Below are 23,111 nucleotides of genomic sequence, written 5' to 3' on the forward strand. Positions count from 1 at the left end.
TCCATCTGTGTCACCAAACTGTTGCATGGTTTTGGGGAAGTCACTCCAATCTCTGTGCTGCCCTCTTATAGCTTACAAATTGTGAATGCTGAGCTCCACTTTCCTTTGGGGAGTGCACTGAAAACCACAGACATTGGGTATGAGAGCCCTGGATGAACAGATTTTCTGCTTTGTATTGTGTAACGTGATGATCTTAATAATTCTGCTTATTAAAAAAAAAAGAAGAAAAGAAGGTAAAGGTAGGTCACACTTCACAGCAGCATTCTCCACTGAAGTGTATGCTCTCTGAGGTCTACCTCTAGCACACTACAACTACCTATAAAAGAGGTCCTGCCAGTATAATTTGAAATTCTCATTTGCTTTGAAACAACTGTAATATATGATGTTAATATGTGAGTAGCTCTAACCAGTCTCAGAGTGTTTATATACTCCCAAAGTGAGTGTGCTTTTGACTAGTTATAGTGTACTTATGGAAAGGATTTGTCATCCAGGGAGATTTGTTTGTAAAAGTGGTACTTTAAATGAATGCCTTCCAAGTCATGATTTAAATTATGGTCCTTCTGCCACAAAGAATTTGTGTTGTCCCTCTCCTCCCTGACCCATCCCGTGCTGAAATTTTAGAGTTTGACCTGTTCAATACTGAGATAATCTCTAAGACCCTGCCAAGGATAGGATATACAGGTGTGTTAAGTGTTTTGTAAAGTAGCTCAGTTTAACTAACAACTTCTAATAAAGTAGCTGAGGCAAAATCAGTGTGTAGAATAATTTTAACAAACATGAAGATAGTAAAGTTCAAAGTTAGGCTTCCAAAAGGCATTTCGCAGTGGGAAGGTGGGCTCAGGCTATGGCTCTATTGAAGAATTCTTCCTCTCACTGAAGTCCTAGAAGAAATAGAGGTGGATTTGGGGAATCTCTTTTTCTATTTGTAGATCCATTGGTGTTTTGCTGTAGCTTGAACAGTGAGAAAACACTTATGCCACCAATACTTTGAATACATTGGTCATACTGCTGAATAGTAATGTATTTTTCATATTTCTGGTCTCTTCTGTTGCATACATGGTCTTTTTTATTCTTTAAGCAACCACAAATAGGGAGCTTTTATTTTTCCTTATATTCTTTGATTCCGAGATTCCCACACAGGTTTGCCAAGTGTTCAAGAAAATCATTCACTACTTAGGCATCCAGTGTATTCCTGCTGCAGTTTCTCTTGGTCTTCTCTCCTTCCTCATGATTGAAGTCACCTCTCTCCCCCCCGCCACCCCCTTTTTTTTTTTCTTTCTTTCTTTTTTTCAACCCTGATGTACACTTTATGACTTTGTCTCTTCTTTTGGCAAGTTAGCGGTAGATGGATTTTGGAAGACTTTTGCTTAAGTGTTAATTGTCCTTCACAAATTAGCCAAGGTCACTGGCTTTTGAGTCAGTGCAATCTGTGGAAACAAGCAAAGGGCCAGGAGTAAAAATGAAAGCAAAATATTCCCTTGGCATGGTGATTGTCTAATATACAATCAGGTGTAATATTTGGAGTATAAGTCAGTGGTGTGGCCTGTTAGATACTGATTCAAGAGAAGGCTTCAAAATGTATAAAGATTTAAATCTTTCTTGGAAAAATCACATTTTTTTCTTTGGCATTCAATTACCTATATCTCAATTCTCAAGTGTATCTTGATCTATCCTGTAGCTTATTTGAAATGTAATTGCAACATAAAGGCCAAGTCTTCAAGCTGGATTATAGTGCAGTGGTGCTGGCCAAATACAGAACAGAAAAATCTTCTTGCTTCAAAAACTTTTAAATCTATTCTGTTCAAAAGTGGTATAATGAATTACTGGTTTGGTTTGGTTTTTTGTTTTTTTTTTTTCAATAAAATACAGTGCAAGTGGTGAAGAAGCAACAGAAATGCATCTGTAGTGAGTGTTGACAGGCAAGAAAACTGTATACAACAGGTTGTTCTAGCCTGTATGTGTATAAGCCGACCACTCCAAACAGTTCCTTTAAAATCAGTGCAGTTCACGGGTATACATCTACATATCTGGGTGTTAAACAGTACAGTTTTCTCAGAGATCTCTTCCTACCAAAAAATACCCTCATTTTGAAAGCAAATTTTTGGGAATAACATTTTTTCAGAGTAATTTTTTAAAAGTGCTTCGATAATCACAGAATCACAGGTTGGAAGGGAACTCAGGGATCATCTACTCCAACCTTTCTAGGAAGAGTGCAGTCTAGACAAGAAGGCCCAGCACCCTGTCCAGCCGAATCTTGAAAGTGTCCAACGTGGCCGAGTCAACCCCTTCCCTGGGGAGATTATCCCAGTAGTTGACTGTTCTCACTGTGAAAAATTTCCCTCTCATGTCCAATCGGAATCTCCCCAAGAGCAACTTGTGTCCATTCCCCCTTGTCCTCTCCATGTGACTCCTTGCGAAAAGGGAGTCTCCATCTTCTTTGTAGCTACCCCTTAAGTACTGGCACATGGTGATGAGACCCCCTCTGAGCCTCCTTTTCTCAAGGCTGAACAAACCCAGTTCTCCCAGCCTATCCTTGTACGGCAGGCTGCCCAGTCCTTTGGTCGTCTTGGTGGCCCTTCTCTGGACCCCTTCCAGCCTGTCCACATCCTTTTTGTATAGAGGGACCAGAGCTGTACACAGTACTCCAGGTGTGGCCTGACAAACGCTGAGTAGAGTGGGACAACGACTTCTTTATCTCTGCTGGCGATGCCCTTTTTGATGCAACCCAGCATCCTGTTGGCCTTCTTGGCCGCAGCAGCACACTGTTCGCTCATGTTGAGCTTCCTGTCCACCAGGACCCCCAGGTCCCTTTCCACAGAGCTGCTCTCCAGCCAGGTGGATCCCAGTCTGTGCTGCACTCCTGGATTATGTTTTCCCAGGTGCAAGACCTTACACTTCTTGTTGAACTTCTTAAGGTTCTTGCTGGCCCACTCTTCCAGCCTACCCAGATCTTCCTGCAGAGCGGCTCTCCCTTATGGAGTGTCTACTTCCCCACTCAGTATGGTGTCATAATGTTAGAAAATAGCTGAAAGTGCATAACTTTTCCTATCCATGAAATGTGTTATTGTAATTTTGAGGTGGGAGCAAACAGAAGAATTTATCCTAAGAAGAAAGCTACAAGAAGCAGAAGACAAAGAAGTTCCAAACCAATGTCTTAGCTCAGTCCTAGCCACAGAGAAAGCAGATAATATGCAAAAGCCACCTTAAAATCAAATTAAATGCATGTGAACATGTGTGTCCATTAAGTATATATTTATACACATTTTTGTTATTTTTGTACATGCTTTAATGATTCAAGCATGTAATTAAAAGCTGTGCATAAGACTTTCTAAGATCTAAGTGACTTAGATCTTGTTTTCAAGAATAATATTGGCACTCATGAGCCTTTATTTCCTTGAAAGTTAATGGAGCATACAGCCCTAGATATTTGGAGCATTCACATTTGCAAAGGGAATTTTTTATTCATGCTTGTTTAAATGCTATTTAAAAATGAATGATGTATCAAAATGTACATGCATGAAGAAGGAACTTTAAGAATGTCTTTTACCAGAGCATTTTTTTTCTGCCTTGCTGCCTCCTGCATATATCAGTGGCACAGAGGAACCTGAACACAGCAGAGACTGGGGGACTCCAACTCTTGGGTCCATCCCTTAGGCTGGAGACAGATTGGATGTCACGAGCCACAGATCTCCTGGAACCCAGTGGAAATGCTGCAGCTGTGTGATGGTGACACCTTTGCTGGCATACTTTGTGCTTTGTTGGGATAAAGGGATTCAGGGAATATTATGGAGGGACTGTGAGCCAGAGTTTGGCTGTTTCTGCTCTGGTGGCTTCATTGAGAGCTCCTCAGAGAATGAGCCCATGGACCAGGGGGCTGCCTGGTGCTTTCTGTTCCTTTTCCAAACCTTACTATGTCCTGCTTACAGTTTCCATTTACTTCCACTTAATAAATATGAAGAGCGTGTCCCATCCTTGAATACTAGGAGAAATGTTAGCAATAAGGTTTAGAAAATATGGGTGCTAAGTCCCTTAACAGATTAACCGCTCATCACCAGGTTCGTTTGGGAAATGAGAGCATGAAAACCCCGCTCAGGAATACCTACTGCTGCGTGGCTTGCTCTGCAAAGTGCACCCAGTCAGTGGCAATATGCTTTCTGTGGGAGGGGAGCCAGCCCTGGAAGGTCACGCAGAAGGCCGGTCCTTTGAAGGAGCTAGTCGCAAATATTCCCACTGTGCACCAGGGAAGACCAGGGCAGGGTTGGTATCAATGCAGTTTAAAATACCAGCATGTTGTGCCCACAGCAACAGTTGATAAAATTATTGTGATGTGCATGCTCCCCAATTTTACAGACAGGATTGTGGCAATTACACAGATGAGATGGTTTAGACTTGGGAATGCAGAGCTGCTCTACCACTGCAGCACTAACCACAGGATCAGCCTAAGAGACATTTTGGCACAGTGCATGCCACATTGTCTCTCCCCGTATGGCATGAGAACCCCCCACAGTCCCTTCTGAACAGCAGCGAGCTTGCCAGCACCTGGGATATGTGTGGCAGGAGCCTGAGCTTCCACCAGTTACGCTCTGCTTCAGCGACAGAGTAACTGAGAACTGGTCAAACTCAACCATGCGGGGCGGGGGTGGGGGTGGGGGTGGGGGAGGTTGGCATTGGCACCTTCCTCATCAAGTTCACATCAACTGAATCAAAAAGAACCATCAACAAGATTGTGTGACATACCTTTCTAACTTCACTGTTGTCTCTCTGCAAAATTGCAATTTCCTGCTCTGAACCTTCACAGTGATCTTCATGCGTGGGTGGGGAAATCTGCCTTTGTCACTAGTTTTTGTTCTGGAACATATCTGATCTTTTGGGGATATTTCCTAATCGATCTCAGGCAGAGAAAGAGCATGGAAGATTTCAGACCTTAAAAGTTAAATGTCTGACAAAGTTACAAGCAACTGGAAACAGTGGGTATGATGGAAAATATTAGCCTGGTGTAACAATGGATGGAGCAGTAGCAACACCTATAATTACAATTGTAAGCGACAAAACAGAAAGGAAAACTACATTCCAAGGGATTTAAAAGGACTTTTTAAAACCTGGGCCAGATCATCCCCTCCCATGTTAAAACCCACAGGAGGGGATTTCTGCTTGGAAACTGCTACACAGTGATCTGCAGACCTCTCCCAGATCGAGTCGTCCCTGAGGCAGAACCTCTCTTTCTGCTCTCCAAAGGGCACAGATTTTCCCTTCTGAGTGGGCACACAGAAGCCTGGGCTAACTTGTTTCAGGTCCTGCCCTAAGAGTCTTTCTCACCCCTCACCTCACCCCTGCCCCCAGTTAGCCTGTTTTCTTTGGAGACACCCTCATAGCCATCTTGGTTTGTCAGGAATGGAAAAGGGAGAGATATGGAAACTATGCAGCGTCTGGTCCCTGGGCTGCATCGGTTATGCAGAGAGAGAAAGGGACAGCAGAGATGGGTAAAAAGCAGATCTGGCTTGGATGCAAGGAAGCATCTGCACAGTGTGAAGAATGCTAATACCTGGCTGCTGGCTTGCTGTTTTCTTAAAAATATTACAGCTTCCCTTCTGAGGTTGCTAAAAAACCTAAATAAAACAGCATTATGCTATATTACCACTTTTTCTTTTTTATGGTATGATATTTTTAATATAACTTTTAGTAGCATGGGCCGAGAAGCAGAGATTTTCACTGAAACGTGGAACTTCAGAAGAAAGTCTGTTTGTCCCAAAGTGGCATGTTGTTTCATGACCTTTCACAGCTGTTTCATGAATTTGTCATCCTGAGCTACAGAATTGCTTTTGTTGGGATGTAGAAATAGCTCTGTACTTGCAGAGCTGTTGGTGACATGACTCACAGTCCCACTGCATCGACTTGGACTAGTGCAATAGCTGGCAAGAGGGAGGCATTTTTTTTTCTTCAGTCTGTTGTGGTAATAAAGCAGAGAAATTGCACTAACTGATGCTTTCTCCCCCTCCACCAATGGTAAAAGTCTTAAATATATTCATAAAAAAAATTAGTGATGATCTGTAGTAAGGATTTATTACTTTACCAGTTACTTGAATTTCTCCCTTAAGATTACACAAGGGGCGATTAGAGTTTTTTGTCTCATTCATAGAGAAGGGTGTAGACAAAAGCTCAAAACAAATTATGACACCATGAGAGAATCTGCCTTCAGTCACTGAAGAGTCCTCACAAAATCTAGTTTATCAAGAAAGCATAGTCTGGGATTTCTTGTCTAACACATGTTTATTATTTTTAATATCCAGTGAGTGTTTTTCAGATATGTGTCCTAGAAAATGAAGGAAATATTCCTTCAAACCATTGCTGAAACTCTCTTTGGACATTATGGAGCCACTTCTATCCTCTCCTTAATGACAGCAGCTTTAAGCCAGCCAGCTGAGATACTTAGAAGTGCCTCTCTTGGCTGTCCAGGTTGCAGGACAGAAATAAAGAGCAGGTCAAGCCACTCTTCTGGACTGCAGAAACCTAGGTGAGGACAGAGAGTTGGGTACAAGGCTAGAGGGTAGAGGGACAACTTTGGATCAAACTGAACAGTCCTCAGTGCCTGAAGGCCACTGCAGGTGTGGAGACAGTACAGAGAGGGAGAGAAGCTTCCCTCGAGGGGAAAAGTTACCCCATCATTGCTGTGACAGACACAACTTTAGTCCTACCCGGGGGCAAGGCACCTCTGATGCTAACAGCTCCACCAGCTTCCCAGCTGTGTTGTTTTATATCACCCTCAGGTCCCTACTGGTTCCCCCTTTTGTCTGAGCCTGCATTTTGGGGAGGGCTGGGGATCTGGCAGTCATTAACACCCCCAGGATGAGCAAACACCTACAGGCCTAAGGGAGTCTTCCTGTAGCTACCCTCCATGCTTTTGTTGTTTTGAGCTAGGAAATTAGTTGATGTTTCCCGTGAGAAAAAAAAATATGTCCTCTGTTGCCCCTACATATTACTGAGAGAAAGGAATGATTGTGGAGTTGGTGGACTGAAAGCAGGGGCAAAAGTTTCCCTGAGGACCCCTGCAACAGCAATGCACATGGTAAGAGGTGTTCAGCTCAGCCCTCACAGTTCTGGCCAAGTTTGCAGGGTTGTAATCAGAAGTTGTGCCTGATGTCAGGTAAGGTAACCTCAGATGCAGTCTGTACAAGCCCTCAGGGAGACTCTTAGTCTGCTGCCCCATGGCATCCTTTTCAGAAATCCATTTCTCAGCATTGCCCTTTTTTTTACTTGGGCTGCCCTGCTTTTGGATCCTAGGAGGACAGAAAGAACAGCAGTGATACAGGGGTGTGAAATCAAGTGGGATGAGATGCGATGTTTGTAATTATGGGGGAAACCTCTAAAAAGCTGGATTATTACAGCATATACATTCTAGGCACCTCCATCCCTCTTTTGTATTGGTGTAATTTTTAAGAATTAAATCAGATACTCTGAACAACTAACAGAGCAGGAACTGAGATGTGAACCAACAAGCACGTAAATGTTCAGCTACTCCCAGGAGCCTGAGTGAGGGGAAGGGTTTGCTCCACAAGGAGAGTGGCAGCAACCACAGCATAGCCATAAGCATGGAGGAACTGCCCTGGGGTGTTGCAGACCACGTCCTCTCCATGACATCTTGGAGATGTACCAGATGTTGCTCTTGATGTTTGCTTGCAAATACCAGAGAGAAAGGCTGACATACAAGAGTGTGTTTTCCTTGCTTGCCCCACTGCTCAGTGTCAGCACTAGGCCAGGGCACCTCTATGTGCCCCAGAGAGGGGGTGGGGGGCTGTCACTGGGGGAACATGCTGAAGAGGTCCCTGACCCCTCCCAGGAAATCCATACCTGGCACGTACACGAGGGTGGCCAATGCACCACTTCACATGGATATTGTGGAGATTCATCACCACTACTGCTGTTTGCTGCCCCAGGCACTAGCTCAGGTCTTGATTGCCAGAATTAAGGCGGGCTTCTGGAGCCACTAATAATGACCCACCTATGTTGAATTGCCCAAAATTTATGTGGCACGGATAGTTGCATGTTGCTGCTTTTACTTTGGTAGCCAAGCACATTGTGTATTTTAGAGTTCATTTACAGTCTCTGAGGTATCTAATGCTGATTTATGTCCTTCCACTGTGAAATCCTAGTCTTGTGGTGTCAAAATGGCAGGCCTGCTCCCAGGATGCTATTAGGACCACACAGAAGCACAGTCAGCTCACCACAACGCATGTCTCTCACTTCCCTTTACAATATCCCTACGGGGCAAAGAATAAAGCCTACTCATAGCCTGCCCCTCAAACCATTTAAATCCTTCCTGAAAGAGGCAGCACGGCAAGGAAAATGGTGGGTATAGAAACCCCATCAGTGGTTGTCGGACTCTCAGTTATAGACTCCAGTCTCTCTGATATCGCTAGTCAGTAGAAATCAGAGTGCAGTGTCAAACCTGGTGGTCTTTTTGGGAGAGAGGCCTCTTGAGAGCAGAATGGACCCTTTTCACCCCTGCTGCCCATAAGGACTCCCTGCTCAATCCTTGGAGCTGCTCGTGCAGCAGCCACACCTGGTGACCAAGGCTCCTGGTCTGGGGAACTTGGGTGGGGGATGTCTGGGGCCATTTTTAGCTGCTTTGCTATGCTACATTCCCCTTTCAGCACAGCCATGAGCACTCGAGCAGCATCGTGCTTGAAGGAATTTTTACTCCAGTCCAGCTAAGGGGACTTTCCTCCTTGGCAGTCAGTATTACTTTGTGAATAGGTGGTTAAGAAAACATAAAAACATAAAACAAGCCATAGGAGCTACCATGGTAGGTCAGACAAAAGTCCTTCTGTTGCAAGCAAAGCAAAGATACCAAGAAGGATACAGCAGCGTATCTCGTGGTGTGAGCTCCCAGCTTTCTGGCCACTGGCTGCTTAGGGACGTTCTGTTCCAGTCACACTGCAGCCTGCACCTCCTGGCACTGCTTTGGTCACACATAACATTGTCATTACAGTGACTCCTGGGATTGCAAGTATGGATGAGCGATTTGCTGTGTTTACCAGGAGAAAGACAGCTGAAGGCAGTTTTGCCTGTGAGAGATTAGCGTGCAGGTGTCATTTCTGCAGCAGTAAAAAGATGGGAAGAGTCAGAGTTTAGCAGAGAAAATAGAAAAGTCACAGGGAAAGAAACGGGAAAAAAAAGGATCTGATTAGTTTTGCATCTGTTCTTACTTATGGTCTATGCTCTTGTGTTGACTGGTTACCTCAGATTCAACATTCAGATGTAACACGTGAATTATTTTTAACTCCAGCCTGGTAAATATCAACTATCTGCTGCTCAAACTGCATTAGCAGATAAGTTGCCAGGCTAAAAAGAATTCATTGACCAGCAACAGTAAAAACATTTACAGGACAGGAATTATTAGAGGAGAAAGGAATTAAGACATCCCAAAGTGCAAGCAAACACACCCTGACATTTTCCCAGCAGAAAAATTAGTCAACAGGACTATGAACTCCTGAACTGATCTGTGTCCCCTCAGCTTGGCCTCCCTGATTGTAAGCTGGATGAAGCCTCCATCTGAGCAGGCTGAAAACATCTGTTGCACAACAAGAAGCTTTTCCCTGCACATCCACCCACCTCCATTTTTCCAGTTGCTGGGCTTTTATGAACGAGCTGTCAGTGCAGTTCCCTCTCAGGCAGTCTCTGCCCATCAATACCGCTTTATTGACATCTGCGTGTCCTACATGCGCAGACATTTTGATGAATGTCATGTGGCCGGTGTGACTCTGTCACCAAGTCTTTTGCTTCTAGTACATTCTTTACACTCAAGAGCATCCTGCAAGTCAGAATAGACTGTCCCAGAGACTCTGCCTTTTTCATAGGCTAATGTTCTGTAACATGCTTTTTTAATTAGGTGGTATACTAAACGATTCCTTCTTTCCTGCTCATATGGTTCTCCTTAGAGCCACCTTCTTCCCACCATCCCTCCTCCTCCTCCTCTTCCTCCAAAGCAAAGAAACATTCCTCATTTTGCTCATGACACCATTTCCAGGAGCGCTGCCTGCTTCCAGAAAGCAGTGTTGCCCCTCTATTCCTGTATTTCAGACACCAGAGATGGACTAGCTGGGAGAAACTTTTCAGTCAGAAAATGTTTCCAGTACAAAGAGCAGCATTTGTGTTGTTCTTTGTACTTGCTGCTGCCAGCAGCTTTTGCAGGGCCCCCACAAGGTGTGACAGCAGGCAAGGGCACCTCAAAGAGCAGGTGGTTTCTGGCCAGAGGTGGCACTCCTAACTTGGAGCACTTGGATCTGGAGCCATATGATCCAAAAGCAGGCTGAAAGATGTTTAGAACTGTGAGTGGGGTCGTTCAAGGCTTCCTGGGTGTAGAAATAAGACCTTAAATATATTTTTATATAGAGGGAGTTACTCTGATGATATCTCAGTCTACCTTCAGTTCTCCTTCTGGCTGGAATAGGCAAGATCCTGAATTTCAGCTAGTCAGATCAAAAAGGAAAATGCCAGTCCCAGTGTTGCAGCTGAGGGCTGAGTCATGTGAAGACAGGAGGAAACAGCAGAGCCAGAGCTGTGCCACACCACGTTTTTTTCTCCATCTTGAAACCTTTTATTAGGGACTTTGGTGATGATGTAGTCTCCATCTATAACTTCTGAAACTTCTATTGTCTGTTATATACTGCTATAAACTTTTCTCCCCCAAAATCTGCACATCTTGTCAGGTGCCGGCATCCCTCTTTAAGCAGGAATGTTCCTTTACTGCAGGATGTTTTGACAGGTTTTTTGCTGCTAATAGGTCAGAAGTTAAGGAAACCTGGTTAAGTGTTTGTATTTCACACATAAGGTCGGTTCCTACTAAAAAAAATACTTGATTTGTACATAATAAAATATATGGAAATAAATGGGGATGGTGGGGGTACTGGGAAATTCTTTGAGTCAGGAAAATAAATTATCCATTCAATTTTCAAGGGATCTATATGAAGAGATGGTCTTTTCTGGAGATAAAGTGGTAATATGGAGTGTTCATTCAAAATGAAAATGGCTAACTTGCCAAAAGATTTTGATTAGCCAAAATTTTATGCTTGGAAATTTACATCATTTCTTAATCCTGTTCCATAAAAATATACTGCCATACGTAAGTGTTTAACATCACATTTGTAGGAATTTGATCCAGTTTAACACACAGTAAATTAGTTACATGAAGGTTGCTTGCTTTATGCTACTCTGTCTGTTCCTAATACTTTGCCTGTCTGAAATTCCACTCTGCCCATATGTTCCATCCCTGACATAAAAATATAAATTCAAGATGAGAAGATTAGGACCACCCTGGAATACTCTGCCTTTACTCTTTTTTTTTTTTTTAAACAAGAATCTTATATTTTGGCTTACAAAAAATAAAGAAAAAAAAGATTATAAGAATTCATTTGCAGGCGATATGGAATATGTACCTGCACAGATTTACAACATGAGTGTTCATTTGTGTGGAGTTACAAGGCTCTTGTCATGTTTTCAGGGTCAGGTCAAAGAGAAGAGCAATGAATTTGTTTTTAACACAGCAATCCTATCAGTCAGAAGTAGAGACAAGTTTCCCAGGTGATCAAAGTACATTTTAAACCAGCTGACTTAAGGAGCTAATATTAATTTTGGGGGGATTTGGGTCAGATATGAAAGGATTTAATCCCCATATAGCTAATCCTCCCAAGAGCTGATTTAAATGGAGACTGATCTGTCAGTTACAGCATTGCTTCACTACACAGTAGAACTTGTGAATTACTGAGGCTTAATTTAGCTTGAAAATTTGTTGAAGTACTCTATTACTAGTTCAAATAAAATGGAAGAAAATGACTAAATTAAGAAAGGAGAAGACTAGATTTTTTTTCTCCCATCATTGAGAATGGATCCCTTTGACTTATATTCTGTTTGGGGAGCTTGCTCAGGGTGGATCTTGGTGATGTTTTTGTATTTTTTGGTCAAATGTGACCAAAAATGCAGATTCAAGGCAAAGAAAATTATCTTTGAATTTGTCAATTCATAGAGCCAGCTTTCTAAGGTGGCTGAAAAAAGAAATCTAGATGTTTAGTGTCAGTATATTCTCCTAAAATCCATCTGTTATTTTGAAACAAAATTTCATTTTTATACCTGAAGAACATTTTGAAGAGCCTAACTCCTCCTGCAGTCCCAAAATGAAGCATTTCGTGTCAGGGTGACAAAAACAGTCTGTTTGACCAAAGACAAAGCATTATGGCTATCAATTTCTGTGTCAAAACTTAACATGTTTCATTTCAGGTTACTCTAGAGCAACTCCTTTGATTTGAAGGTTCACTCATCATCCCCAAGTGTCTGATATTTGCACAGCTCTTCTCCAAGAGTCTCACCAGTGAAACAGCGAGAAGAGACCTCGGTAAGAGCTGAGCTATGGAACTGGCCTGACAGAGCACAGAAAACATTCTAATTCAATTATGTAAAATGTTCTCCTTACATCCAAATTTGGTTAAAATTCATGACTTTTGAGTCCTGTTCCACGCAACAAATGTTTTTTCAGGCTCCATAATGATAATGTAGCAGTGTTTTAATAGCATTAGAGAAGGCAATGACATAAGCAGCCTCCTGAAATTGCCAGAAGTTTTGTGCTCACTAATAAATACAGCTCAGTCTTGGCTGATTAAATGTGGAAGTAATTTATCCAATTGAAATGCTGAGCCTTTTGCCAAGATTTTGTGAGTGTGCATGCGCTGGATTGATCAAGCATATAAGGCATGCTAAGATGGGAATCTCTCCTAGGTTTGGGATAAAGTTTCTCTTTTCTGACCCCTATTTTCTCCCCTAGTTTGCTGCCATAAGGATATTTTCAAAAGAGAAGAATAGGGTGCAGGGTTGCTTTCTCAAGCTGTTGGTGTATTCAGCCATCTGAATCCTTATTGTTTTCTGCTTCTGCATCACATTTTGTAGCATTCATTTTCTGTGAAACAAACATGTCTGCCACACTTCATTTCTTCTTAGTCAGCTCCACGTTGGGCATTTATCAAATTCCCGTCCGAAGCAGTGTTAAAGTTCCTATTGATTTCAGTAAGCACTGGAGCACATCTTTGTGCTGTACTACCCCCTTTGTTTTATGTTGGCAGGTTAGTCTGGGTCTTTGCATTTTTCTGTCTCTGAAGGCTTTTGAGGGATGCCTGCCCCGTCTTGGTGTCTGTTCTCCCTCCCTGCGACTGCTTCCAAGTGCCCCACTGGCACCAAAAGGTCTCAAAATCGTACCCAAATCATTGCTTAATCACAGGGGACATTTGCTCCCCTGCCTCTCTGGCTGTGTAGCAGAGAGAGGACCAGGACACACAAGGGCCACTGAGATCTTTGGGAAGAAATTGCTGGAGACACCAGGAGGTTTTTGCTGCTAATAGGAAGCAGCAACTCAGCAATTGCCACGAGCAGGCCAGAAGAGCGATCAGCTGCTTTAGGATCCCAGTGAATAAGTTTACCAGGCAAAGCTAATGAAGTTTTCTCCCTGACGTGGGATAGCTGAACACCCTGCTCTCCACTAAGCAGAGCTTGACTGTGGGGTGAGGGTGCATCATCTCTTCTCTGCCAAATTGGGGCACCCGGCCACTGTGCATTGCCTCTCAGGGTAGCACCCACCTTGGGGCACAATGTGCCTCTCCTTGGGCCCATCAGGTGTATGATGGGAAGAGCAGGCATTACTAAGGTTTGCTCCATGCATCCCTCAGCTGAATACACCCTTCTGGCCAAGTACTTGCTATTCGTGTGCAAGAACATAAAATTTGCTGTGTCAGTCCTTTTTCCCCTCTTCCTCCCCTGTATTTATTTGTCTTTTCTGAAGTGTAATGCACTGCAGCCAGTTTAATAAAATATGAGAGTAAAGATCCAGGATTGCCTATGCTATAAGTCATTGCTTTTACTTAGCACTAGAAACTTCCTGTGGCTGCTAGGCAGATAAAGCACGGAGTCACTTTGGAGCCAAAGGCATCGTTCTGTATTATCCAGCTATTTTTTAAGCTTTTTTGCTAGACATAATTGCCAAAAATAGCACTGCTGGTAAAAGCAATCTTAGCATTTATACCAATGTAAAACATCACTAATAAGGGACTTTGTTATACAGGAATAAACAAAGTTGGTTTTGTTTATTTTGTTCCTTTTTCCCCAAAAGCCTTTAGATAATGTGGGGACAGAGATTAAGAAAAGCTCAGAACATTACTTTCCCTTTAATCCTTAGATCCCTCAGCTGACTCTACACTTTGTTTTCATGCTGAAGGGGAAAAAATATTTTCCTGGCAGGTTGAGAATGATTTTTCCATTAATCTTTTCTTTTGGAGCCAAGATACATTTTTTCACAGAGATCTGATGTGACATAACACTGTACCTGGAATTTCACACTAAAGAGAGTGGAAAAACATTCTCACCACAGCAAGCACTCACAACTGGGCTACACACCCCCCCAGCATAACCGAGAAGCCAAAAATGCAATTTAAAAAGGGGACAGGAAAGGAATATGGGGCATAGTCATTTCCCATTGGGAGGAAAGCTCCGAAATGTCATGCTATTTATTAAAGCCTTTCAAAGATAAACTGATAGAATATGGTATGTAGTGGCACAGCCAACAATTATCTTGCTTGAAAGTTATCTCAACAGTTTGAAATCCTATTAATTAAAAAAAAAAAAAGCACATCAGGGCAGAATCTCAGAGTGTAAATGCGAGGAGCAATAAGAATGTTTCAGATTAATGCAATTCAAAGCAGAACAGAAACTGCTTCTGCAATTAAATACATATGTACATGATCTTGGATTTATGAAAGTTGATAGAATCCACCCATCTCCCTGTTTTTGGCTTATCAGTGTTTTCTTTCAACATTTAATGTGTTTTCTTCAAAGCTCAGAGCTGGAGCATCTCCAGGCAGTTTAATTGTCCAGATGTGGAGTGGATTTCCTAAACACTTGCAGCATGGGGAAGACATAATGGCTTTTGCTTGGAAGCCAATGAAAAGAAGAGAAATATTTTCAAATTCTGACTTGGTTTTCAAAAGGACTTACTGGAATGTGTCTTGAAAAATTCCCAGGCCTCAACAGACAAATACATCTGTCTCGATATAGGTCTAATCATTGCTCTATTGCTGAGTTTGTCTGTGGCTGCCTGTGCATTCACAAGACACAGCCATTCCTGAGTTGTTTTTGTACCCATGGTAAAGCACAGTAAAGTATTCAAAGGACTTTCGTTAGTGTACTAGATAGCTGAATTTCTCCTTAAGCCTGATAAAGGTCTACATTGTGTTTCTTGGTACTAGAAGTGCCAAAACAATACTGGAATGGGAGATAGATTCAACAAAAAAGGTCCTTCTGTAAAATATTTTTCCACCACAGGAAATTTCTTGATTGCAATACACTACAGCTTAGCACTTACCTGAAGTGTGGTTACTCAAACTCTGCTTTGTCCTCCATGGCAGTCAGATTTGTTGTCTCCCAAGAGCAAGATAGATGTAGTGTGCTTCATGGTCTTGTGCTGCATTGCTATTGCAGTATCCCTGCGGTATCACACCCATGTAGGAGGGGACCAGAAAAGGCAGGCATTTCTTGTCTTTTTGACAGTGTCCTGGCGGCTCCATCCTATGAGCAAGACTGTTTTGTGGGGAGCAATATTGGCTGAAATGACATTTCAGAAATCCTCTAACACAGGATCTGATTTTTTCAGATCAGTTTGAATTTCCAACTTTACCTTTCTTCAGCTCCCAAAGAAAGACTAGACAGCCCTGAAGTCCAATCCCTTTCATTTAGCCCTGACACGTGCATGGTATCTGCTCAAACCTCCACCACACATTGCTTCATTTAATGCTTCATTTAGTATGTTTTCAGGCCACAGGGCAAAATGAGCCTTGGTATAAGTGAATAACACCCTCTGAAACTATATTTCTACTTGCATATAGCATACCTGAGCTTGGCCTGACATTTTTAGTGACTGTAGCACATTTCCAGAGTTTTAGTCTACTGAGGCAGCTAGGAGGGTGCTGGTGACTTCCCAGTGGGATGACACTTAATGTACTGGAGATACTTGCTTATGCAGGGCTGGCATAAGTCTGTTTATTCATGTCACTGGCAGCTACCAAAGAAGGAACCTGGAAGTCTGGCTACACAGGAGACTCTTTCTATCATAACTGAATTTTTTGAGGTAGTCAGCCTTGACGATACTGCGAAAGTACACAAATTATTGGTTTGTGCTCTGTTGTCACCTGTACAGGCAGCATTTTATAGTGATGGCGAGGAGGAGAAGCTACAAGCCATAATAGCTGCTTCTTTTTCAAAATATGCTCTGGTAGGTGAGACATTTCAGGTGTTGAAAGGCTGCCTTTGCATTAAGCTAGCCTACAGAGAATATGCATTGAGTCATCCTCTTCATCTTATGCTGAAGTCCTACATGCTGCTTCCCTCTCCTAAGAAACTCATGCTCACAGCGGGGATGCTGTTGGAAATGCTCCAGCCGTCTCACCCAACACAGGGTCCAACTAAGCTCTACCGCCCACCCCAGCTGAGGGAAGCAGCCACTTCCTACATAAAAGTAATGAAAATGTTTATCTTACATTAAAAATTCTAGTAAATCTCACCCCCTTTGCTGTATGCCCTGGGCTCCATGCAGGCTTACTATGCTTTATTTGTATGACTCTCTGCCGAACTATTTCTGAGAATTTTAAGTGTGAAAACAAATAGAAAAGTTATATATGAGGGGAAAACCTACTGCCTGTGTTTGAAATCAGTTCCCAAATCTGTGGCTGGCTAAACCTCACTGTAATGTTATTACGTGGTTATGGATTTTGGATGTTCTTTTTGCTGGAAGCAGCGAAGCCAACATGCACCCGTTCTGCAGAAGATCTGCTAAGGGAAAAAACAACTGTGTACCATCGCTGAATGCAAAAGTCAAAACAGAGGTGGGAGCCTCTTTTGGCAAAACCCATCAGGGTCTCAGTGTTACAGTGGGTAGGAAAAGGCTGCGGAATTGCGTAACATTGCAGACCATAATAGGGCCATAACACACAAAAACAGTAGGAAGCAAGACAAGTACTCCTCAGTAGTCATTTTCCTCTCTCCCCTCTGTCTGTCCTCTCTCCTTAAATCTTTCAATTTTCCTTTCCCTTTTAGCTTTCTGTCTCTTTCAGGCTAATTTTATTTCCCGTTTGGGGAGAAAGTAAGTGATTTTTCTTTGCTCACTGGAAGAGCTGGCACTCTGCTGAGAGTAACCGGGGAGCAGCCTGAGCAACGTGCTTGCATTGCTAGGTATTGTTATAAAGTTAATTTTAGGTTCTTTGGCTTCATAAGGATCTTTTAGCTAAGCTATAAAATAGAGGTTATGTCTACTTATGATCCTTAAAAATCCTTCACTATGACCCAGTATCCTGATCAACTGTTAATACTAGTTTTCTGGGATCCTGTTGTAAATCATTGCAAATGGCTAATGTGAGAGTGTTACAAGTGACATTTGACTTCAGAAATAACCAGTACATAAAATATTTCTGTTAATAAAATAGCTCTATGCCATCCTTGCCTGCATTACCAACCCTCTAGCAAATGTACTCCTGTGCTGGGAAGATGTAGTGGCCCGCAACAGGCACTCATGAATTGAAGAACTTTTTCTCCCATTTGCATTTCCCCTTCAACCCAGCTTCATAAAGGAGCTTCAGTGCCATTCGCTGCCTTCTCTAGCTACCTTCCTTTCTGTATTATGTCTGTTTCCAGATCCTTTTTTTATTCATTCATGTTGACTCGCACTACAGTACCTGTGCCCTGCCCTACAGGCTTGTAATGTCCCTGTGACCACAAGCGGAATTTATCCAGCTGTGTCAAACTGGTTTTGTCCTCAGGAGCTGGGCAACATGCCCCTGCAAGACCTCCAAACAGGCGCTGGGTGCTGCAGACCTGGCCCATCTTCCCCCTCCCTCTGCAGGTCCAAGAGGCTGAAACACCTCTTGCAGGCCTGTGCCTGGTTTTCCCTGGGCTGAAGGACACCCATCGGGGTCCTGGGCAGGGCACGGGGATTCAGTATTTTCTTACTTTCTCTGGCAGCAGAGACAGATGTCTCAGGACCATTTCAACAATTGAATCCCTCCCTGTGTCATAGCTGTTGCAAGTGCTTTTGAAACAACATCTTTCTGCCCAGGGTGCGTGTCCACCACACTTTGGCCATGAGTGTATCCTTTTCTTTCTTCCCTCTTTCTAGTTCTGGCTGTGTTCCTTGGCAGCCCCTATCCATTTATCCTTCTGAGGTACATTAATATAGATAATTACTATGGGGAAAATAGACAGTGAGCTATTAATTTAGTGGATTTCTTTGTTCTGTTCTATTTGTCCAGCTGATACAGTCTGCTTTGGCACTCCCTTTCCACAACAAAAGCAACAGCCTTAATGCTCCGGCAGTTTGCACTGCCCTTATTTCATAGCTGCTGTTACTAGCAGGTCTGGTGCTTTTAATATTTGCTGACATGACACTTCACTGTGGCAAGAACTGTTTGGTTCTTCCAAAGTTCCCAAGTGTATCTTGAAATCATGTATGCAAATTTTTAGTCAACATTAATATTATCATAGTGCAGGAAGTCAGGCCAGCAAGACTGCAGGGGAAATATGGGAAGTCTGAATGAATGAAATCAGACTGGGATTTTACTCTTATACAAATTACCTCACAATTTGGTAAAGAAGTGTTGCCTGCAACAGGAACGCCGATGCAATTTCTCAGTAAACTGCTTTATTGGTTTTTGTTTGGTTTGGTTTTTTTTTAAATAAAATTTTGTGCCATTCTTTCCAGAATGGTATGCATGAAGGAGTTGGAATACTAAAGGGTAATTTTGGGGAGGCTGACCCTTCAGGTAACTTCTGCATTTTAATTCACAGAATCACTGCAGACATTAGAACTTCTACAGCTTCTTACCCCAAAGACTTCTTGAACTTTGGGTCTGGGTTCCTCAGCTTCTTAAGTTTAACACATGCAGTTGGATGGAGTCTCCAATCTGCTCTCTAATTCTACGTTTTCCCCAAACATCAATTGTGCATTTATTGGAGCTAAGGCTATTTCTCTGTTGTTGCTGAAGTGCTGTTACTTGCTTTCTGTTTTTACCCATTTGTAGTACTTTTATCCCCTTTGGATGGATGGGACTTTTTTTCCTTTACCCTTTGTTGCTTGGGCTCAGTGTTTCCTCTCTTTACTAAACTGTGAATGTGGTTGTTCTAGTAGGTATGGTCATCATCTCAGCTACTAGTCGAGCTAGATGCACAAACGTGTACAAGTGTGCAGATGCACGCACACGCACGTGTGCACACTGGTCTAGAGCATATGATCCAATGCCTGACTTTTGCCCGTCACACCTCATTGCCTACCGGTGGCTGTAGTTTGTGGCAGTTCAGCCAGTGGATTGTGTTTTGCTGGGAGACTCAGAACAGCCTTTCAGTTTGTCCTCCAACAAGTTCCCTAGTAGGACTTGCAAATTTGCTATACCTTCAGTAACATGGCTTAACTCCAGCAGGACATCTCTAAAACCCTGAGTTTCTTTGCTGTTCCAGGAAATGCCATTCACTGTGGCCCCTTTTCTTTCTGTATTCAGCTCTGTCTGTTTAAAATTAGACTTTTGGTTTAGGGTCTTCTACAAATGCATATCTGCTCTGTAGAGTGCTTACATCTGCAGGGTCTTTGCCTGGCTTCCTAAATGAACTTCAGTGCAGGAATGGCTTTCCTTAGGTGCATGCCACCTCTACCCTTGCTCAGTACTTGCATCTGAAGGAGCTGACCCCAAAGAATTGCCTCTCTGGGACAGTGCTGGCACCACGTCCTCTGTGGCCGTAACTCCCTAAACTTACCAGCATGTGTTGTATTGCAAACCTGGGTGTGCCATGATGTTCAATGGATGTGATCATGTGGCAAACTCTGCATTGGCTGTAGTAAGCCCCACTTCTGGACAGCCTGCAAGGCTGTTACACTTTCTAGACTATCTGCTTACAAACCATGCATAGCTTGGTATCATGCCAAGGCAGTTGAGAGATCTAGGTACTGCTCCATATGAAGACCAGGTGATTTTCAAGGCAACCTCTTTTCCAGGCTTTGCATATCACCTGGGAGACAGCTGATATTTGCAGTCTCCAACCTTCTTAAAAGGCCTCCTCATCCTTTGTTTGATGAATTTAAATCTTTATCATGAGCTTTTTCCAGACTGAGTGCTTCCTAACACCTCACATGCACAGTTCACAACTCCAATAAGATGCATTTCCAGTGACCTCTGCTCTCTTTTAGTGGGTCAGTGCCCATATCTCTCCTGGCATCAGCTCTATGAAATATATAGATACTACAGACACAGCAAAGTGTGAATGCTCAAGTAATGATACTTTATACTTTCCTCAATCTGAACTTATATCCAGGGTCTCTTATATGCTAGCTTGGATTTAATTGAATTGGCTGTGTCATTCACTCATACAGATTTATCCTAGGGAAATACCAGCTGATACACGTTCAAAGGGCTGTGGAGACCACTCCAAACCAGTGGGAGTTAGGCACTCAACTTCTCTGCAGACCTGGACCATTAAGGGTGTAATACTGAGTTAACAGCAGGCAATCCATATAGCACTATCCTGAAGACATGTGGTCTGTTGTCAAAGAGGTTAATTCACCTCACAGCCATTGAGGAAATATATTTAATGCTAAATTTCAGTGCATGAGAGAATTTAGGGTCTCCCCAGTGTTGGGGAGCCAGTGCTGGGGACTTCTCCAGCAGCTGGACTGCGCAGCCTTTGCGCAGCCGGACAGACTCCGTTCTGCTGCCCCCCTCTGCTGTTCAGCACAGAAAACAGCACACTCCGAGCCAGGCATCCTCTCCCAATTTCCATAATATTTTCCTTTTAGCTGTTCTTTCTTTGACCAGGTCTGGGAGGGGGGTGGGAGGGGAAGGCAGCCTAGCTGCAACTGGACGTGTTTATTGTGCTTGGCAGCTGACCACAAATGCAAAAGGAAATAATGCTGATTTCCTACGCACGGTAATTCTCCTTTTTTATAGATAGGGAAGAAAAAAGATAATTTGCTGAAAAAGCAAAATAAATGGGAATTGTGGCAGGAGTTATGTAGGCTAAATGTTCAGTGCATGGAGATGGGCTGAGGCAAAGAAGCTTTAAAGGTTTAGAGTCAAGGTCCAATGAAGGCTGTGGTTCAAATTCAGATTTAAAAAATATTAACACGTTAACACGTCCTGCTTTTTCATAATATCAATTCCTTTTAAATAGGAATCTCAGAGTAGAGCCTTTGTGGGTTTCATTGGACTGCAAATAAAACAAATTCAGATGCAACTTTTCTTCCCTCTCCTCCTAAAATTCCTTCCAAATGGTTTAGCTTTGAAATTTTGGATTCCAGTTTAATTCAAATAACAAGCAGAGTAACAGAAAAGGCATTACAACATTAGATAATTATAAATAAAGTTTTAAGTCTGCCAGTTTAAGGAACCATTGCTTATATAGAATTAATTCTTTCTTCATATCAAACCCTGCTGCCAAGTCATTCTTTATGTGTAAAAAACAAAATCTCCACCCATTTTGCTCTGTGCTCCTGATATGAGTAAACAAAACACACAGCTTGGAGAGAAGAGAGTCTTTGCTCTTTTTCTCTCTTTTTGCTGGATCAGCCATAACTTACTGCATTTTTCTAAAGCCTGGCTAGCATTTGCAAGTTCTGCACAATGGGCTAGTATTTCTGCAATTCCTGGCTTCCTCTGCTCCTCCTTTCACTTTGTCCTATGTTGTCAGGAATTATGCCAGTAAGCTCAGAGGGGGCTCAAATGTGAAAAGTTGGTACATCCTCTGGATTAAATCCCTTCAGGAGGGCTGTAAATGATGTGATGGCATTTGGACTCAGCCCACCTGTAAACATCCAAGACAGTGAGGATTGCAAAAGGCCTGGGCAGTGTGATGTTCCTGCATGAAAAGCAGCACGTCCCTGTCTTGAGCAAATAAATACAGTGAACTGAAAGGTCTCCTTCTCTGGCTGCTGAGTCAGCTGGCAAGGTGCAGGCAGGCAAGATGTTCATTTTTTGTGTTCAAGTGCCGTATCTTTTGCGGCTACCTGGTTCGCTTACTACTTTTTCCAGGATAGAGGGAAAAAGGGGGCCCTGAGATTGCAGGAGGAGCTGTGGAAGAACATGGATTTCCATGTGGATTGCCTCACTGAGGGCCATTCTTCACAGAGGGAAAGAAGCTGAATTGAGCCTGCTCTAATCCTTGCATTAGAGTCCCATTCTCAAACTAAAGTGGCTGCACTATGGCTTTGTTTAACTCCTTCACAAACAAAGTGAACTTAGTCAAACTGAACCAGTTTAACTCCGGATAGGAGCATCCTCATGGGAGTTTAATATGGTTAAATGAATCCTCTGCAATTTCACCTTTGATAAATTTGGTTGGATTTTCCCATATATCCTAACATCCATAAACCCCGACTATGGCAGATGAAGGGAACATTTTGCTTCCTGAGGGCCCAGAAGGCCTTTCCAACACATTTAGTATACCAGAAGTTTAATGTGAATGATCAGTAAAGCAAAGAATTAATAACAATATGGCCACCGGCTGTAAGAAATAGAATAATGTATTTTATACTCCCAGGTTTCAGGTATTCTGTGATTCATTAATCAGAGCAAAGATCAGACTCAGGTTTGTTTTTTAAAAATACAGATCACTGGAAGCCATGTGAGTAGAGAGTGCCAGGCCTCTATTAATTAACGTAGGCTGCATCTTGTCTTTGTGACAAGTTGCAGTCAGCACAATGTCAAAATCCGTGCCTGCTGACTGCATGTATTGAAAATGGAGGGTGCAGCCTCCCCTTCCTTCTCAAATCATAATACTGCCTTAAAGTCAATATAGCCAGGGTTCCTTTCATTTATTTCAAGCTTCTGAGTTTCCTATGTTCAAGCTTTCCCAAATTGCACATCAAAAGAGAGGTATTTCCAGGAAAAACTTTGTAATCCCATGATTTCAACAGCAGAAGCTTTAAGTAAATCCCCAAATCTTCATGAGAAAATTGCAATTCTGTAGCTGCCTGCATTCCAAATAAGCCTGGCCAAAGTATTTCATTTAGATATGTTATCATTTCTTATTATCTACCTAGCACTGATGAT

This window comes from Phalacrocorax carbo, chromosome 2 (assembly GCF_963921805.1).
Source record: "Phalacrocorax carbo chromosome 2, bPhaCar2.1, whole genome shotgun sequence".
Lineage (NCBI taxonomy): Eukaryota > Metazoa > Chordata > Aves > Suliformes > Phalacrocoracidae > Phalacrocorax > Phalacrocorax carbo.